This window comes from Galeopterus variegatus, unplaced genomic scaffold, assembly GCF_000696425.1.
Source record: "Galeopterus variegatus unplaced genomic scaffold, G_variegatus-3.0.2 Scaffold345, whole genome shotgun sequence".
NCBI lineage: Eukaryota > Metazoa > Chordata > Mammalia > Dermoptera > Cynocephalidae > Galeopterus > Galeopterus variegatus.
In genome coordinates, this window is record NW_007726456.1 from 346,031 (window position 1) to 365,504 (window position 19,474).

Below are 19,474 nucleotides of genomic sequence, written 5' to 3' on the forward strand. Positions count from 1 at the left end.
GGTTTCTTTTGACTGGGCAGGTTGACTAGTACTCTTTTGGCTGCTCCTCTATCTTGCCGCTGGAGGTGCCATTTTTCATAACCATCTTGATAACTCTCTGCAGGAGGGGCCTTTCTGGTTGCTCCTCCGAACTTTCCGCTCATTACAATAAATGTCTACCTGGTAGTTAAATGTCACCAGCTGACCTCTATTATCACAGAATGCAGTTTTCCCCATTGCTGTTAATAAGCCCAGCTCTGTTACAGTGTCTCCTACGTTTAGTTCTTGCCTGCCGAGGAGCCAACACTGAACTTCTAAGTGATGTCGGTGTCCCTCCTGACAGCTCATTTCTTGTTTCCTTACTAATAGTACATCCTCCAAGCCCTTCCACGGCACATAATCACCCCATAGAGGCTTTTAATTCTACCTTCACCATCTTCCATGTGAATTCTGGCATTTCTACCGTACTTGCCATGGGCCATCTCTTTTTCCATGTCTCTTAGATCATCCTCGTAGCAGGTCCACACCAGCTCCTGGCTTACCTCATCAACCCCTGTTGGCTTCTCAACAATTCCATCAACTGTGTAACCATTTTTGCATAAATTCCCTCATTTTAAATACTTGGAGGTGTTTCTCTTTTCCTGGTTAGATCTAAATGATTCTCCATTCAACACCTCCAGATTAAAAGTCCCTGAGGGAAGGAACCTTCTGTTCTCTGTCTTTGAGGCATCTAACTAAGCTACCTGACATTTAGTAAATGCTCAGTAGAAGTATGATTAATTTACTGGACGATATTTACATAGAGGATAATTTCTCCAGTTACAAATGTCTACCGTGTGTAGTGAAAGTTGTTTCTTAACATAAAAATGGTGAAGCACCATCCTTTGAATAAAGAAATAGAAATATTCCTGCCTTCAGTAGAGAGAAACATTTTCAATTACTTTTAAAGATAATGAGCTGGCAAATCCTTCTTCCATTATAACTGTGTTTATATATCTGTTTTAGTCATTAGCCTTTCTTCTGAAAGCTTCTTGCCAAAACTCCTCAAAATTAATTTCCAAAGTCACCCCACAATATAGGAACAATTTTCTCTTTTCTTCTATCCCTATGGTTGTTTCCTAATCTTTTCTTTTTCACCATTAAATTCTGAACTATAGGAAATCTTCACCATTTCCAGATCCAACCCCTTTGTTTTATAAGCGAAGAAGCAAAAAGATGCAAGGAAGATAAATGATTGATCCGAAGTCACAAAGTTACAGCAAAGCCAGAAATAAAACTTAGGTTTCCGGACTCCTTGCATGATTTCTTGCTATCACGCACCCCCACCCCGCTTCCTGAAATCATCAGGAAGAGATTACAATATTGCAGTTTAGTGAAACACCAAAGAGGACGCTCTTTCTTTCCTTCCAAGCCTCTGGATGTCCAAGCTTTGTCAGCAAAGCTTTGAGAAGTAGCTTTTAAGTAGTCAACATATATTTATTAAGTACATGAATTACCAGACACTGTCCTAGACATTGGGTAAAGAGTGGTGAAAGGGGGCATGGGAAATAGGAGGAGGAGAAGGAGACGTATGGACCCTGCTCTCACTGAGCTTCCAGATTAGAGTTGGGTCTCAAGATAATTTCAGGCATTGCACAGACCAAGATGTGGCATTAAGTATTTCTGAAGCACAATGTATGAAATGATAGTCCTTTCTCAATTTTCTTCCCCTCTTCTGATTATAAAGAAAAGGAACATCTTAGGCTGGTGTTAATATGTATTTAGTGACTCTAGACTTGCTAATCTCGCTTTTTCCCAAATAGAGAGCTGACCTCTGACTCAGCGTTCAGCAGGCCACAGTATCCAGCTGGAACTTCATAGCATTATTTTGTTTCCATGTACATACTTTCACACTTACCTTCTATTTACAGGAAAATATACTAGTTTCCTGTTCGTGGTAGTGATGTAAAACTCCCTCTTTAAATAAAATATTCATGTTTGACTTGAGACTATTTTAAAAATACATTAAGTACATTGCCTAAGCATCCTGCAAAAATTGTAGCATAAATAATTTTGGTTTTGGAATCACTAATTTAATGCAACTCCTTTCTTGGATCGAGTTAATCATGCTCCTTGATATTACTCTGTCATCAGAGGTCCATACAAACTTGTCTTGTTTTATTTTATTTCATTATATTTTGCCTCTCCCATTTGCTTCCACCCCAGAAGAGCACCACTCTAATGTAAATGTACATGTCAATGTTTGGTAAAAGTACTCAGATTTGTATGTGCCTTTGGAAAATAAATAGCATTGTTCTATGTACTTTTTTATTTACATACATGAAATTGTGCTATAGATCCAATTCTGTTTCTTATGTTTTTCATTCAACACTGACCTTATGAGTTATTTACTGACATTGCTTCTAACTGCAGCATGATATTCTACAGTGTTCACCTACCATGTTGTTTTTATAAGTGAGTCCTATTGATGGACTAAATTGCTTCTAATTTTTTCCTGCCCCAAACAATTCTGTGATGAGTATTTTCATGCATGTCCCCTTGTACATTTATAAACCAGTATCTCCAAAGTTTTTGTCCCAACAATGGCATTGCTAAATTATACAATGCTTAGTTTTACTAAATACTACTACGGGTTTGTGCTAAGAAAACCTGAATAAGTTTAAACTATCAAAGTAGTATGTACAATTTTCCAGTTCTCTACACTCTTGCCAACATTTTGTAGTCTTCAACATCTTAATGTTTACAAATGTTATGGATGTAAAGTAGTATCTCCTTCTCTTAACCTACATTTCTCTGATTACATGTGAGGTTAAGCATTAGTTCATGTACTTGCCAACCATCTAGATCGCTCCATCTGGAAATTCATACTCATAACTTTTGTCTATTTTTCTTTTAGGTTCTGCATCATTTTCTTATTTACTAGAAAGAGCTTCTTGTATACACTACATTGCAACTATATCTCTGACCAATGTCCATTGGTTTGCAATGCATGTGATGTCCTTTGTTGAACAAAAATCCTTAATTTTGGTTTCTGTTTCCCTACCCTAAATTGGTAAAGATATTCTTATAGACTTTCTTCTATTATCTTTACATTTTACCTTTCACATTTAGGTCTTTAATCCATCTGGAATTAACTCTTATTTATGGTGTGAGTTAGGAATCCAATCTCATTTTTCTCCACATACAGCAGTCACCCAGTTTTCCCAAAACATCTGATCCATCTTTTACCACTGGTTTGTGGTATCCTCTCTGTCATATGAAAGTTCCCATATATATATAAATATGCCCATATTTATATATGTATATACATACATTACAATTATTCATATCAGAAGGGAGTAAATGTAAAGTGTTTTAATGCCCTTGTATTATCATAAAGGAGGTCAAAATAACAATTAATATTAGATTTTAATAAACTAAAAATGCTGTAACATATAACACAATAATGGATAACTTCCAAACTAATAGGAGGGGATAAAATAATAAACTACTTTATCAATACAAAGGAGATAGGAATACAATAAGAAAGGAGATAAAAGTAAACATAGAACATGTGGAACAAATAGAAGTCATATAGCAAGACTGCAAATTTAAACTCAAACATATCAGTAATTACAGTCATCCCATTGGGGTATTGGTTCCAGGACTCTCCATGGATACCAAACTTGAAGATGCTCAAATCCCTTATACAAAACGGCATAGTCCAGTTGGCCCTCTGCATCAGTAGGTTCAATCAGCAATGGGCTGAATCTGCAGATTCAAAACCCACGGATATAGAGGGCCATCTACATTAAATATAGATGGGCCAATCTTTCTAATTAAAGGCCAAAAAATTTCAACTGGATATGTTTTTAATTGATAAACAAAAATTGTATATATTTATGGTGTACAACCTGATATTTTGATATATGTATACATCATGGAATGACTAAATCAAGCTAGTTAACATACGCATTACCTCACATACTTATCATTTTTGTGTGTTGAGAACGCTTAAAATCTACTCTCATAGCAATTTTCAAGTGTACAGTACATCATTTTAACTATGTCAACATGTCATACAACCAATCTCTTGAACATATTCCTCCTAACTGAAACTTTATATCCTTTAACCACCATCTCCCCAATCTTCCCTCCACCCCCAACCTCTGATAACCATCATTCTACTCTCTGTTTCTATGAGTTCAACTTTATTAGACTCCAGATATAAGTGAGACCAGGTGGTATTTGTCTTTCTGCGCTCAGTTTAGTTCACATAACATAATGTCCTCCGGGTTCATCCATGTTATTGCGAATGACAAAATTTCCTCATTTTATGGCTGAATAGTATTCCACTGTGTATATATCCCACATTTTTCTTTATCCATTCATCTGCTGGTGAACACTTGAGTTGATTCCACACCTTGGCTGTTGTCAATAATGCTGCAGTGAACGTGGGAGTGCAACTATCTCTTTGACATACTGATTTTATTTCCTTTAGATATAAACCTAGTAGTGGGGTTACCGGATCACATGGTAGCTCTATTTTTAATTTTTTGAGAAAACACTATCATGTTGTTTATAATATCATTAGGGTATTTTAAAATTGTAAGTTGTTTACAAAAGATATGTCTAAAACTTAAGGATACAGAAAGTTAAAAATAAAAGGACATAAAAAACACATCATATAACCACTAAATTTTTTAAAGCTGTTTTAACTATATTAACATCAGACAAAGGCTAAAAAATTCCCTTGCCGGTACTTGTAAAATAGTCTAAATTTGATACGTTTAGAAAAACAGCGTTAGATAGACCTCTTTCAATGCAACCATTTGAAATTAGAACAATCTTAATGATTTTGAATTATTTCAGGGGTTACAAACTTAAATACCTTAAGGACCCAGAAGCGTAACTTAAATTGAGTGAAACACTAGGTGGGATCTGTGGGGGATTGAGGAACATATGCTTAGTGTAAAATCATTAAGAGTTAACAATAAATTGGGACCATAAAATGTCTGTAACAGGAGCTGGCCCAGAGGCCACCAGTTTGCTTTTTCCCTATAGTCTGGGCTAAAGGCTCCATTTGAAAATATCCATTTTTTGTAATGCTAGAAGGCTTAACCTAATGATAAAATTTTCAATTTATCCCAAAGATATAGTAGCTAGAAATTTGTGTGCACCTAATAAAATAGACTCAAAATATACAAAGTAAAAATTGACAGGAAACAAAGTAAACAAGTACACAATCAACAGTGGGAGCTTACAGAACAAACAACTAAAAGTGCTTATTTTATCACTGAAAGTTAAGAACAAACCAAAAAAAACAGTAAAAATCTAGAATATTTGAACAATCCAATTACAAAGTTGACTTCACAGACATCTATAGAACACTGCACCCAATAACTGCAGAAAACACACTTTTTTTCAAGAACATATGGAATATTTACAAATATTGATGGTCTATAAAGCAAGTCTCAAAAAATTTCTAACGTTTAAAATTATCAGCGTGTTTTCTGACCCTAATGGAATTAAGCCTGTTATCAATTACAAAAAGAAAAAAGAACAATGTATACATTTGTAAATTTTAAAGTACACATTTGAAAAATCCATAGGTCAAAAAAATTAAAATGGAAATTCATATATATCTTAAGTGAATGATAATAAAACTACTGTATATAGTTACAAGCTTCAGATAAACCCATGCTTTAAGAAAAAGTTGTAGCTTTATTAGAAAAAAAGGAAAATGAACAAAGAGTTAAGCATATGTGTCAATAAGATAGAAAAAGAAAAACAGAAGAGGTATAAAGACATACAGGAATAGAAGTTAACAAAATAGAAAAAAATAGCAAAGAACATCAACAAACACAAAAGTTAATTCTTGAAAAAACTACTAAAATTAATAAACCCATTATGAAACCGCAAGAAAAGTATATAGAAGGCACAAATAAGTCAGAAATGTAAAATGAGGCATCACTATAGATCCTATCAACACTGAAAATATTATGAGTATATGAACAATTTATGCCAGTAAACTTAAAATAAATTTAGTTGAAATGGACAAGCTTTAACAAAAACTAACATAGAAGAGATGGAAATAAAAAATCTGATTAGTCATATTACTTACTTACAGAAAATAGCTAATTTCAAATGGAGCCTTTAGCCCAGACTACAAAAGAAAAGGCAAACTGGTGGCCTCTGGGCCAGCTTCTGTTACGGACATTTTACGGTCCCAATTTATTGTTAACTCTAAATGATTTTACACTAAGCATATGTTCCTTGATTCCCCAGAGATCCCACCTAGTGTTTCATTCAATTTAAGTTACCCTCCTGGGCCCTTAAGGTATTTAAGTTTGTAACCTCTGAAGTAATTCAAAATCATTAATATTGTTCTAATTTCAAATGGTTGCATTAAGAGAGGTCTATCTAATGCTTTTTTTCTATCAAATTTAGACTATTTAACAAGTACCTCCAAGGGAATTTTCTTGTTTGGGGGAGTTTCAAGGTATGATATCATTGCTATGAATAACTGGGCACAGTTGCTTGTTAATAGACCCCTTTCAGTTACAGTACTTAACTACAGTTAGCCAAACTGCAATAATTAGAGGAAACGGTCCCCAAGACTCCCTTTACTTCTGTCATTGACTACAAGTTTGGGAGATTCCTTCGTCTAGCTGGTTAGCTCAATTGGTTAGAAGATGATGCTTATAATACTGAGATCCGGGGTTCAATTCCTGCAGTGGCGAGTCACAAAAAATAAATAAATAAATAAAATAAAAAAGTTCAGGGTATTCCCAAAACTACCCCTCAGTTTCACTAATTCACTGGAAGGACTTACAGAACTCACTGAAAGCTACTATACCCATGGTTACGGTTTATTCCAGGAAAAGGATACACATTAAAGACAGCCAATAGAAGAGATACATAGGGTAGAGTCTCAGAGGGTTACAAACATGAAGCTTCCACTGTCCTCTCTCAGAGAGTCAGTATGTGTTACCCTCTGGGTACTGATATGTGTCATTACACAAAGGGGATTGCTAACCAAGAAACCTCATCCAAGCCTTGGAGTTAAGAGTTTTTACTGAGGCTTCATTACAGAGACATCATTGATTGATTGCTTGCCAAGTTGTTGAACTCAGACTCAATGTCAACTGATACCACATGACCCAAGCCTCCATCATAAATCACATGGGTGGCCTTTGTGGTGTGGCCATCCCCCAGCCAAAGGCTATTGGGTATGGCTGGTCTCACCCTAATATCCATCGTGGCCAACTCTCACTCTTAACAAAGACACTGCTATCAGGTATAACACAGATTACCTCCCAGAAGTCAAAGGCAAAGCCAGACCTTTCTTTAGTCAAGGCCAAATTCTTTACTACACAGTACTGACATATGAATAATGGTCCTTAATTCACTTCTCTGAAGTCAGATCTATCAACCCATTTATAAAAATACAGGAACATATGCAAAGAGAACAATTTCAACAAAGGGGCTATAAAAAAACAGAGTAACCAAAATGCAAAGTAACATCATCCTACTATATTCCACAGGAGACCTTGTCTCACGATCTTTAATATTATACCCTGGATAACTTGCTTGAGATCCCAGCTGATTCTCTCTGACATTTTCAGCAAAATAAAAAGATTAAGGCACACTGAAAGTTCACCCTGCCTCTTCCTATTAAATATTGTTTTTGTGTCTCTTTCCTTCACCAGCAATCTATGTTGAGAACTGAAGAGATCTTTACTACAAAATAAGCAGCTCTATACCTTTGTTTTGTGCCTGACACTTTTCAGAAGAAAAAAACAATTTAACATGTCTTTTTATTTAAGTTGCTTGACAACCAGACTACCCAACCACAAAGAGATCATGGGTGTCATAAAAACAAGCCGTAGGATTTTTCATATTACTAGTCACCCACATAAAGTGGTCATTTGCTTTTTAAATATCCAACTTAAAAATCTTTATTTGTCAGTGGTTATATATTCTCCAGTAACACTATTATAAAATTATTTGAACAGCAAGCTCTCTTTGTACATTCAAAACTTGATTTACATATGGGTTTTCAGGAACATAGCATAACATATGGTAAGATACACATTGCTTATTTGCTTAGCAGACTTTTTTTCCCCCAGAAATGGTATAATGGTAACATTTAGCCTGGGCTGCATTTGAACTATCACAGATTGTGAATTAATAGCATCTCTGTCATAGAATCTTATGCACAGGGAGTACTAAATAGATATATGTTGTATTGTATCGAATTTGTGTATGTTTTATTATACATCAATGTTAAAGCTCTAAAAACTTGAGATAAGAGACTAACAGGGCTGAGGGGATAAAATGAATTCAATTGTTTAATATTCAGGAATCTACATAAAAGGATACCAATTCTTCTGTAATGTGCTTTGTTGAGGGAAGGCACATTTGATCAGCACTGATAAGACAATAGAACGAATCATAGAGCCTTTGTCACTTTTTTACAAATCCACAGTAACATATATATTCATCTTGTCAGATTGCTATATAAATAGATGAGGTAAAACAACATGGCATTTGTTGTACTTCAATTACTTTCTTGTATAATGTCAAGAACTAAAAGCTAACAAACCATAACTTTTCTTGACATTTCCTCCCTCAAGTGACCAATGATGGATTTGCCTTTAAAAAGCATTCATCATTTTAAAGAAGGGTAGAGACAGTAGATTTCTTTGTGTTATTTTTTTTTTTCTATTTTTTAAGCCAGTAGTTAAATTGAAAAGCCCAGCTCTCCTGCAGATGGGAACCAAACCTGGTTGATAAGATTACATGTTTCTCATCTTGGGGGAATGTTTGAAGTCATCCAAGTAGAGAGGGTATTTACTGTCATCAACGGTCCAGAGATGGAACTGAATTCCCAGAGAGTCTAAGGGGCCACCGTCACCATCACAGACCCCTCCTCTCCCTCCCTCCTCCTCTCCCTACCTCCAACTTACATTTCCATTAAACAGTGCACACTTTGCCAAGTAAATCTTCTTATATGGCTTGATCTGACAGCCCAGCATGATTGTTACAAATACCAGCATTTGAGTTTGAGGGACATCGTTTCAAATATCATCTCTACAATTTACCAGCTCTGTCACTTGGCTCAAATTACTTAAGTTCTCTAAACTGTTACCCTGTATGTAAAACAGAGACGATATCTAATTCACAGAGTTATTGCAAGCAATAAAATTAGGTAACATGCTAAAAGTGCTCACTGAAGGAAATGCTCACAAAAGAAAATGCATCCCTCAGCAAACACATTGTAAGCTCCTTGAAGACAGGGTCAACGTCAGGTCTATTCAGGTCTTTCCTCAGAGCCTAGCACAAAATTTGGTCCATAAGTGCTCAGTATTGGCTGAATGAATTAATGTATTCCTATTATGATAATGATTTTTATTACATTAGCATCCCCCTTGGATACTAGAAATCAATGTATCAAAATAATTATAGATACCATTTATTGAGCATTATTAAGTCTAGGCATCCATGAGCTCATACATGTTAAATTATTTCATCATCACAACCACCCTAGGAGATAGGTACTATTATTGTCGTAATTTTATAAATGAAGAAATTGAGACACAGAGAGGTTAAATAACCTGTCCAAGATTATGCTGCTAGTAAGAAGTGGAGCAGAAATTTAAGCCCAGCAGCAAAGTATTAACTTATACTCTACCAGGAAATAGACTAAGTCATTGTTCAAATAATAATGATAATAACTACTATTTACTGAACACTTTTTTTTTTTGTATTTTTTTCGTGACCGGCCACGGATCGCAACCCTCAGTGTCGCGCCCGTACCGGACCGGGACCAGCTATGGGATCGCAACCCTCGGTGTTGCTCCCGCACCTCACTCAGCCAGTGAGCGGCCGGTCTGTATGTGGGATCCGAACCCTCGGTGGGAGCGCCGCCGCGCTTCCCAAGCGGCGCACTGTAGCAGTGCGCCACCGGGCCAGCCCTACTGAACACTTTTTTTTTTTGTATTTTTTTCGTGACCGGCCACGGATCGCAACCCTCAGTGTCGCGCCCGTACCGGACCGGGACCAGCTATGGGATCGCAACCCTCGGTGTTGCTCCCGCACCTCACTCAGCCAGTGAGCGGCCGGTCTGTATGTGGGATCCGAACCCTCGGTGGGAGCGCCGCCGCGCTTCCCAAGCGGCGCACTGTAGCAGTGCGCCACCGGGCCAGCCCTACTGAACACTTTTTAAGTGATAGTCATATCAACAGTTTTTTCTTGGTTTGTTTAATTTAATATTCACAATGACCCCACGTAATAGCCATAATTACACTCATTTTCCAGGTAAGAAAAGTGAGGCACAGACTGGTTACACAAATTACCCACAAATACATAATTAGGAAGTAACCCAGCTAGTATTCAAACCCAAGCCATACTCTTCTAGCCCCCTGTTTGAAAACATAATAGGATAGTTTGAGAATGGACCTTAAATTCCATTTTTAGATTTTCTATTGTGCTGGATGTGGTAAAGATTGCCACCTGTTCACCAGTATGTCTCCTCTTCCTGGACACACAGCCAGACTACATTTCCCATCCTCCCTGCCAGCTGGGTATCATCACATGACTGGTTTGAAGCCAATAAAATATGAGGATAAATGATGTATTTTAACTTCCAAGCCTGGCCCCTGGGTACTTCCCACACTTGTTTCTTTGTGTTTCTTCCCTTTTTCAGCTGAATACAGAAGAGTATGACCAGGCTTTGGGGCCAAGGTCAGCAAACTATGCCCCAAGAGCCAAATCCAGCATGCTACCTCTTTTTTATAAATAATGTTTGATTAGAACACAGCCATACAATTAGTTTATATATTATTTATGACTACTTTCATTGTACATACAACATTAACTGTCACAGAGACAATACAGCCTGCAAAGCATAAAATATTTACTATCTGATAATTTCCCCCCAAAATTGTAACTCCTGCTCTAAGGAATAGCAGAGCCACAAGATGGAAGAAGCCTGGGTTTCTGAATGAACTGGTCTAGGAGAGCCACCCTGCCAAGATGAACATCTACGCCAGACAGTTACTGAGCAAGAAATCAATTTCTGTTATAAGCTGTTACATTCTTGGGTCTATTTGTTAGAGCAGCTATCCCACCGTAACTTACTTACAAGGCACTCTAACTAGGGAAAAGAATAACTTCCTTCTACATTTTGTAAGATAAACTTTTTTTTTCCAAAACGATTGACATACTATCTCACTGTTTCTCCATATCATGCAGCTTTTACTTCTAGCCACCACATTCAGTAATGGCACCACTTCTCCCCTCTCTGAGAGTATAACACACAATCATGCCCATTGCACCCAAGAGAGACAAGCCAATGTCAATGCTCCACCTAGTATCTCTACTTATTGGAATTTTGGTGGGGGGAAGTTGTTTGTTTGTTTTTAATTTGGGGCTTCAAAATTCCAAAGATAAATGGAATTACAGCACTTATCCAATAATTCAGTCTATATTGAGAAAGAGGATTCTGACAAGCATAGAAAAAAATATACTTTTTATTAGTATGTCCAAATCTAGAATGCAATAAAACACAGACCTTTCAGAAGAGGAGAAAAAAAAATCCTTAGTAATGGGAAGGAAAGCCAAAAGAATATTACTTACTGCTATAGAATCCAATATTGTAAAGTCCTTTTTTTCTTTTCCTATGCCACGTTTTTAATGTCTCCATGAGATCATTGTGCTGTGACTATCAATCACAGGAAACTACTGACATTGTGAAACTGCTTTTAAGATATACAGGGTTTCCAAAGCCAAAGTTGTCTGAAGAATAAAAATCTTCAAAGATTGTATATTTTCAAAAATATCTGTTTGATACACCAAGCTGAGTAATGGCCAGCTGTTCCTTCTCTGTAGCTGCTTGACAGAATGCATGAATATTGTTTTGTGCAGAACATTAAATATGGAAAACAAAAACCTTTCGTGAGGTTTCCCAGTTCTGCTATGGTGAATGCTGTGGTCTGAATATTTCTGTTCCCCCACAATTTATATGTTGAAATCCTAATCCCCAAGGTGATGGCATTAGGAGGTAGGGTCACTCTTTGGGAGGTGATTAGGTCATGAGTGCTCTAAGATTAGTGTTCTTATACGAAGGCACCCCAGACAGCTTGTTCTCCTCTTACATCAGGTGGAGATGCAGAGAGGTCAGCCATCTGCAGCCCAGAAGAGAGTCCTCGCTAGAACCAACCTTGCTGACACCCTGATCTCACACTTCCAGCCTCCAGGCCTGCGAGAAATACATTTCTGTTGTTTATAAGTCATCCAGTCTATGGCAATTTGTTATTGCTGCCTAAATGCACTGAAACAGCCTCTTCCTTTTGTAGGAAGCAGAAATCACATTAAAGCTGAAGTGCTGAGAGTTGGCAGATTAGAATCAAATTAATTTGGGAGTAGACAATGTCTTCCAAGTTCTACTTTGAAACTCAGGAAATTTTGACGATTTTCAGACACGTATGGGTATGTCTTCACATGTGAATACATAGATATGGAGCCAAGTCTACTGGTATGAACTACAGCCTAGGAGAATTTGTATTCTACTCTTAGTGATCCAGGAAGACCACCTAGAAGAAATAGACTCTGATCACCAAGGATTACCATCAGTATCGATCATTCTTTTATTCAGCAAATGTTGAGTCACTCCTATGTGCCAACAACCGTTCTACACACTGGAAAAATAATAGTAAATTAAACAGAGTAAATTCCTTGCTTTCTTCATTTGGATGACATTCCAGTGGGGGAATATAGGAAATAAATAATAAATAAATGTATTATAAATATTGAAACAGAGTGATATTATATAAACCCAGTCTCTGATGACAATACAATAAAATTCAGTAATAAAAAAATAGAAACCTTATCTGTTTGGAAATTTTTAATTTATAAATATAATGAATTCATAGGTCAAGTAAGAAACTACAGTGGAAATTAGAAAACATGTAAAAGTCAATGATAATGAAAACCATTACCTACAAGGACCTGCAGAGGGTAATTAAAGCAAATATATAAAGAAATCTAAACTTTAATTAGTTAAACACTCTCAAAAAAATAAGATTAGGAATGAAAAGAAAGCCATAAATACAGCCATAGCAGCAATCAAATATTAATAAGAGTATACTATAAACATTAGGCCAATAAATTTGAAAATTTAGACAAAATGGACAAACTGCTAGAAAATAAAAACTTTCCAAAAGCAATTCCAGAAGAAAAAAATAAAACTTAGTAGACCAATTGACATTAAAAAAATTGAATAAGTAGTTAAAATATGCCCATGAAAAAATGTTAGACGGTTTTGCAGGTGAACGTTAACCAACCTTCAGGAACACATCATAACTATCTTATATAAACTTCTAGAAAGTAAGATAATAGTAAGAACAGCTAAAAGTAAAAGGTAGTTTATTATGTTATTGCACTGTTCTAATTGCTTCACTCATTTTCACTGTTTTAATCCTCAAAACATCCCTATGAGGTTGATATGTTTATTTTCCAAGTTAGGAAACTGAGGCAAAAAGAGATTAGGTTTACTTTCTATAAACAGCTAGAATAGAGGGGGGGAAAAGGGTGAAAGCATTCCAAGCATTCCAACTCATTTCATGAGACTAGTATAACTTCAAGATGAAAACCAGACAAGGACAGCAAAAGAAAAGAAAATTATAGATCAAACTCACTTACAAAAGTACAAAAATTCTAAACAGGATCTGAACAAACCAAATCCAGGAATGCATAAAATATTAATAATAACCAAATAGGTCTTATCCCAGGAATGCAAGGTTGGTTCAACACTAGAAAATCTACTAATATAATCTATCATATTAACTGACCAAAATATACAATAATCTCAATAAATACAGGGGGGAAAGAAGCTTTTTGCAAACTTAGAATAGAGAACTTTCTTAAAGTGCAAAAGGCATCTGTCAAAAATCTACAGTAAACATCACATCTAAGACCAGAACATTATACACTTGTAGTCTCTTTAAGGGAATAAACAAAGATAGCTGTTATTCCTTTAGACTTAACAGTGTACTGAATGAAGGTCCTAGCCAGTGCAATATGAAAGAAAAAGTTTTATGTAAGAAACAAGAGAATGAAGACAAGCCTCACACATATCTCATAAAGGATTGCTATCCAAAATATACAAAGAACTCTTAAAATGCAACATAAAATGAACAACTGATTAAAAAATAGGCAAAAGATCCAAACAGACATCTCACCAAGAAGATATACAGATAGCAAATAATCTTGTAAAAGATACTCCATATCATACATCACCAGGGAAATGTAAATTAAAACAACAGTGATATACTACTACATGCCTATTAGAATGGCCAAAATCCAAGACACGGACAGTACCAAATGCTGACAAGGATGTGCAGCAACAGGAACTCTCATTCATTGCTGGTGGGGATGCAAAATGGTACAGCCACTTTGGAAAGTTATTTGGCAATTTCTTACAAAACTAAATGTACTCTTACAATAATCCACTTGTTGCACTCCTTAGCATTTACCTGAATGAGTTGAAAATTTACATCCACACAAAAACCTACACACAGAGGTATATAGCAGCTTTATTTATAATTAGCAAAACTGATTTTTCCACAAAGGCAGAAGGAAATCTACTATATAGAACAGAATTTACATATCTATTATCACCTTCAATTTACAGAATTATAACATAGCACTAAGACAATGAAAGGTTAAAATCATATAATGACATAATTTTTTATATGAGTAATAAATTGCTTGCAAGGAAACAACCACAAAAACAAGGGCATCTGGACAGCCTTGCATCCATGTTCCAGTTCCACCACTTTCTAGTGGGCAAGTTACTTACCTTCTCTTTACTGTTGCCTCAATTTCCTGATCTATAAAACAGGATAAAAATCCCTACCACAAAGCCTTTGTATTAGTCTGTTTCTGTTGCTTTTAACAAAATGCATGGAATTGGGCATTTTATAAAGAAAACAAAATTTATTTGCTTACAGTTTCTGAGGCCAGGAAGTCCAAAGTCCATCTGATGGTGGTGACAGCAACCCAAGGGTCTCACATTGCAAGATGGTGGAAGCAGAGAGAGCAGAGACAGACTCTCCTCTTCTTTTAAAGCCCTTAGAACCACTCACCTGACCACCCTTTTTAATCCATTCACTACAGCATGGTCCTATAATCCAATCACCTCTTCAAGGCTCCACCTTTCAATTACCATAGCAGGATTTCCCACCCTCTTAATAGTCACAGTGGGGGCTAAGTTTCCAATACATAAAACTCAGGAAACACAATTCAAGCATCAGTGAATTTGGGGGGGCACATAATTCAGTCCACTACAGCCCTACTCTGAGGATTCAACAACAAGCATTACTGGCCTGGTACTCTGTAAGCGCTCAATATGCTGTTGGTGTAATTCAGTAAAGTATCATGCCTGGCACATACCAGGTGCTCCATGAAAACTGAATAGATGAATGAACAAAGGAAAATACAGATTTCAGCAGTGCCCCCAGGTTGGTGCTAGAGGCCTTCAATGTTGCTTTTGCCACAATGCTGCTCTTACCATGGCTTGGGTTCCAAACCATGCCATAGCCCCTCAGGAGATGTCGGGGAGCTTGGAGCACAGGCAGCTCCCCAGTACTGGAAGAACAGAACCTCTGGATGGACTTCTCCTGGGAAGCTTTGTGTAGCAGCTGGGGACTCAACTCTGAATTCTGTACAGAAAAAGCAGCTGGATCCCAGACATTCAAAGGCTTTGAGACAACCAGGAGTACCTGCTCTTGAGCCTAGTGGGCCTATAGGCAAGATATCCCTGCCCATTGGGATGTACTGCTGGGCATTCAGCCATGATGATGTCCTCAAGGATCCTATGCTTGTGACTCTTCCTCCATCAGACATGCGCAGCATCCCCTGGAAGCCAATGATTCCAGAGCTCAAGTATCAGCACATCGCCAAGGTGGAGGAAGGAGAGGCCAGAGTATCCTCCCCTGCCATGACTGTATCTTTGGCCATTGATAGTGTGGACGAGGTTCCAGTGGTGAAAGCTAAACTTACCCATTTATCATGAATTCTCTGATCACAAAATAGACCCAGGAGAATATTCAGCATTTTGAACAATGAACAAGGCTGAGAGATGGTGTCTACACACCCCACAAGGGCCTTACCATCAATGAAACCAAGCACCTTCTAGTGGCAGAAGCACTCCACAAACTAAAGCTACAGAGTGGAGAGACAACAAAAGAAGTGAAACAGACTGCAGCAGCCCAGTCCACCCGAAACAGCACCCCTCCTTTTCCCCTAAGCAAAAGACCAGAGGCTGGTTTACATTGGGTTCTTCCATAGCCTCACCTAGCCCAAATCCTAGCACCATGGATTATAGAAGTGGGGAAAAGGACAGAAACCCATCAGATAAATAAAGCCCCTTGGAACCACGATCCCTCCACAAGTATGATGTGGGAGGCTTTGCCAACCAGGGCCATCGAGGAGCCCAGAAGCCCTCTCCAGTGGAACTAATCCACGTTCAGGCCACCTGAAAGGGTGAAAATTGAGGAACCGTTAAGCAGCCTAAGATGGAACTATCAGTGATAGAAGTGAAGAAACACCAAGGACCTATAATCTCAAACCCCGTGACATGAATGTGCTCACACCCCCTGGCTTCTGGAGCTCTTTCTATTCCAGGGACTCTGGGTAGCTGGTGTCTTGTGCTCCACTCTCCTTTTATCTTGAATTGGACATAGGAAAGGTATATATATATATATATATATTATATGTAGATATATTTTAAATGTATTAAACTGAGGCTAGAGCTAGAGACATAATTGGTTTTTGAAAAACATTAGTACCAAGCTTGTCCTCACTGTGTGGAAGAGGCCATTGTGTACTGCCTTAACCTATAGTTAAGACTAAATAATCACTGCCGTGATGTATGGGGGCCTCATTACCTATTTTTGTATTGTTTACCCTGGACAAGAATTTCAATTTTTGCTTACTAGGTAAATAATGTATGTGCTGTTCCAAAACCCAGGTGTCCTGAGTCTTTTACCACTATCAACATGAGCATTGACAAATTATGGAGCAGAGATGCTCACTGGCTAGTTTGGACAACTTTGACCCTCCTGGCTGGGCCAGTATGCGTTCCAGCCCTGTCAGTTGTGGGAACCTAAGACCTATTAGAGATCTGGGTACAGTTAAAAGCCAGACATGGCAGGAAATCCTCTTCCTGTGCTGAAATTAAAGTCTCCTTGCTTTTTGGTAGACTTAATGGGCCACTTTGCCTGTCAGCCAGTTCTTCATGTGGTTCGTCTTGGGCCAGTGCTGTTGCAGGGATGCTTCTCTTATGTGTCACAGAACAATCACCTGTCTTGCATATCCTTTCTTGTACTTTAGAGTAAGATTAGTTCAACTCGAATTTGGTTGAAAACTTCCTAAGGGAGAAAATTAAGTCTACTGGTTTGGTATAGGTAAATGGATACTAAACTTCTTTAAAGTAAAGAAGATGGTAACTACAGTTAGATTATCATCTTGAGGTTCATGTGAAACTAGCGTTAACCTATTTTAATTTCTTTTTTCAGGTCAGGGCCTCAAACATTTTTTTGAGGGGAAAGGATGTAAAAGAATTCAAGATTGCTCTATTTGAAAATGTTTTCCACCAAAACTAGCCTCATACCTTTATGCAGCACATATTTAACCAAGGAAAGAAAACAGGGAAACTGCTCTTTTATTTCTCCTCACTATGTACATATTCAATTAGTATCTTAAACACTGTCTCTAATATCTGCTGTTTTTGTTTTGGGTAGTATTTTGTCTACATAAGGAGCTGCCCTTTCCAAAGAGAAACCCTGGAATTTAAAATTCTCAGTACAATTAATTTATTTGTGTCTTCTGTTATGATCTCTTGCTATGACAATAAAATTTTTTATTACTTTCTCATAAAAAAGAAAATATGGATTTCAACAATGAGCTGTGTTTCTAGCAAAATGACAGGCTAATAAGGGCAGAATCTTGGGAGCCATAAACTGCTCCCTATTTCATCTACCAATTTCCACACTGAAACATTTTACTCAGAACATCCATATTCATTCTGGAGGTAAAGTCTTCATGCTCATTTTGGGAGTTCATAAATAGACCAAAAGTTCATGCAGGTCACTGTTCACCTCTGCTCCTAAAAACCCAAGTATTCATTGCATCCCAAATCCTTTTCAGGTGGAACTAGAACACCACATTAACAGAATGAAGAAAAAAATACACATGGTCAACTGAATTAATGCATAAAAAAATCTGACAAAATTCAATAAGCTTTTATAATAAAACACTCAACAAACAGAATTAGAAAGAAACTTCCTCAACATAGTAAAAGCCACATATTTAAAAAAAAAAAAAAACACAGCCAACATTATACTCACTGGCCAAAGACTAAAGTCTTTTTCTCTAAGATCAGGAACATGACAAAGAGGCACACCATCTCCACTTCTATCCATCAGAGTACTGGAAGTTCTAGCCAGAGGAATTAGGCAAGAGAAAGATAGAAAAGCATCCAAACTGGAAGGAAAGAAGTAAAATTTTCTCTGTTCACAAACATGATCTTATACATAGAAAACTCTAAAGAACTAAAAAACAAATTCAGCAAAGTTGCAAGTTACCAAATCAATATGCAAAAATCAGTGTGTTTCTATATACTAATAATGAAAAATCTGAAAAGGAAGTTAATAAAACTCTGTTTACAATAGCATCTGAAAGAATAAAATACTTAGGGATAAACTTAACCAACAAGGCAAAAGACTTGTACACTGAAAACAACAAAACATTGCTGAAAGAAATTAAAGGTGCCTGACCACACCTCTCAGCATTGGACAGCCTCTAGGCAACAAATCAACAGAGTAACCATTATTCTTTCAGAAGGAGAAAAGAAATCTAGGGTAATTAGAGTGGGGAGGGGGGAGGGGGAGAGGGATGGGAGAGAATGAACAAAGGGCATAAAGAATAACTATGATTTGTTACAATATATATGCTGGGAATATTGATTTGATCAACAACTCAGTGTTGAACCCCAAAAATATGTATAATTAATTTTGATTCAATAAAAATTTTTTTAAAAAATTAAAGGTGGCAAAAATGTATTGAAAGACATTCATGTTCATGGATTGGGAGACTTAATATTGTTAAGATGTCAATACACTACCCAATGCAATCTACAGATTCAATGCAATCCCCATCAAAATCTCAATGACCTTTTTTTGCATAAATAGAAAATCCATCCCAAAATTTTTATGGGATCTCAACAGACCCCAACCCCAAATAGCCAAAAAATCTTTAAAAAAAAAAAAAAAACACGTTGAAGTTCTCACATTTCCTGATTTCAAAACTTACTATAAAGCCACAGTCATTAAAACACTGTGGTACTAGCATAAAGACAGACATATAGACCAATGGAAGAAAATAGAAAGCCCTGAAATAAACTCTCACATATATGGTCAAATGATTTTTGACAAGAGTGCTAAAACTA

General features: G+C 36.9%; 1 pseudogene; it reads left to right on the forward strand.

The window, feature by feature from the left end:
- Nucleotides 1-15,505: 15,505 nt before the first annotated feature.
- Nucleotides 15,506-16,663, forward strand: LOC103586502 (annotated as a pseudogene).
- Nucleotides 16,664-19,474: the final 2,811 nt, after the last annotated feature.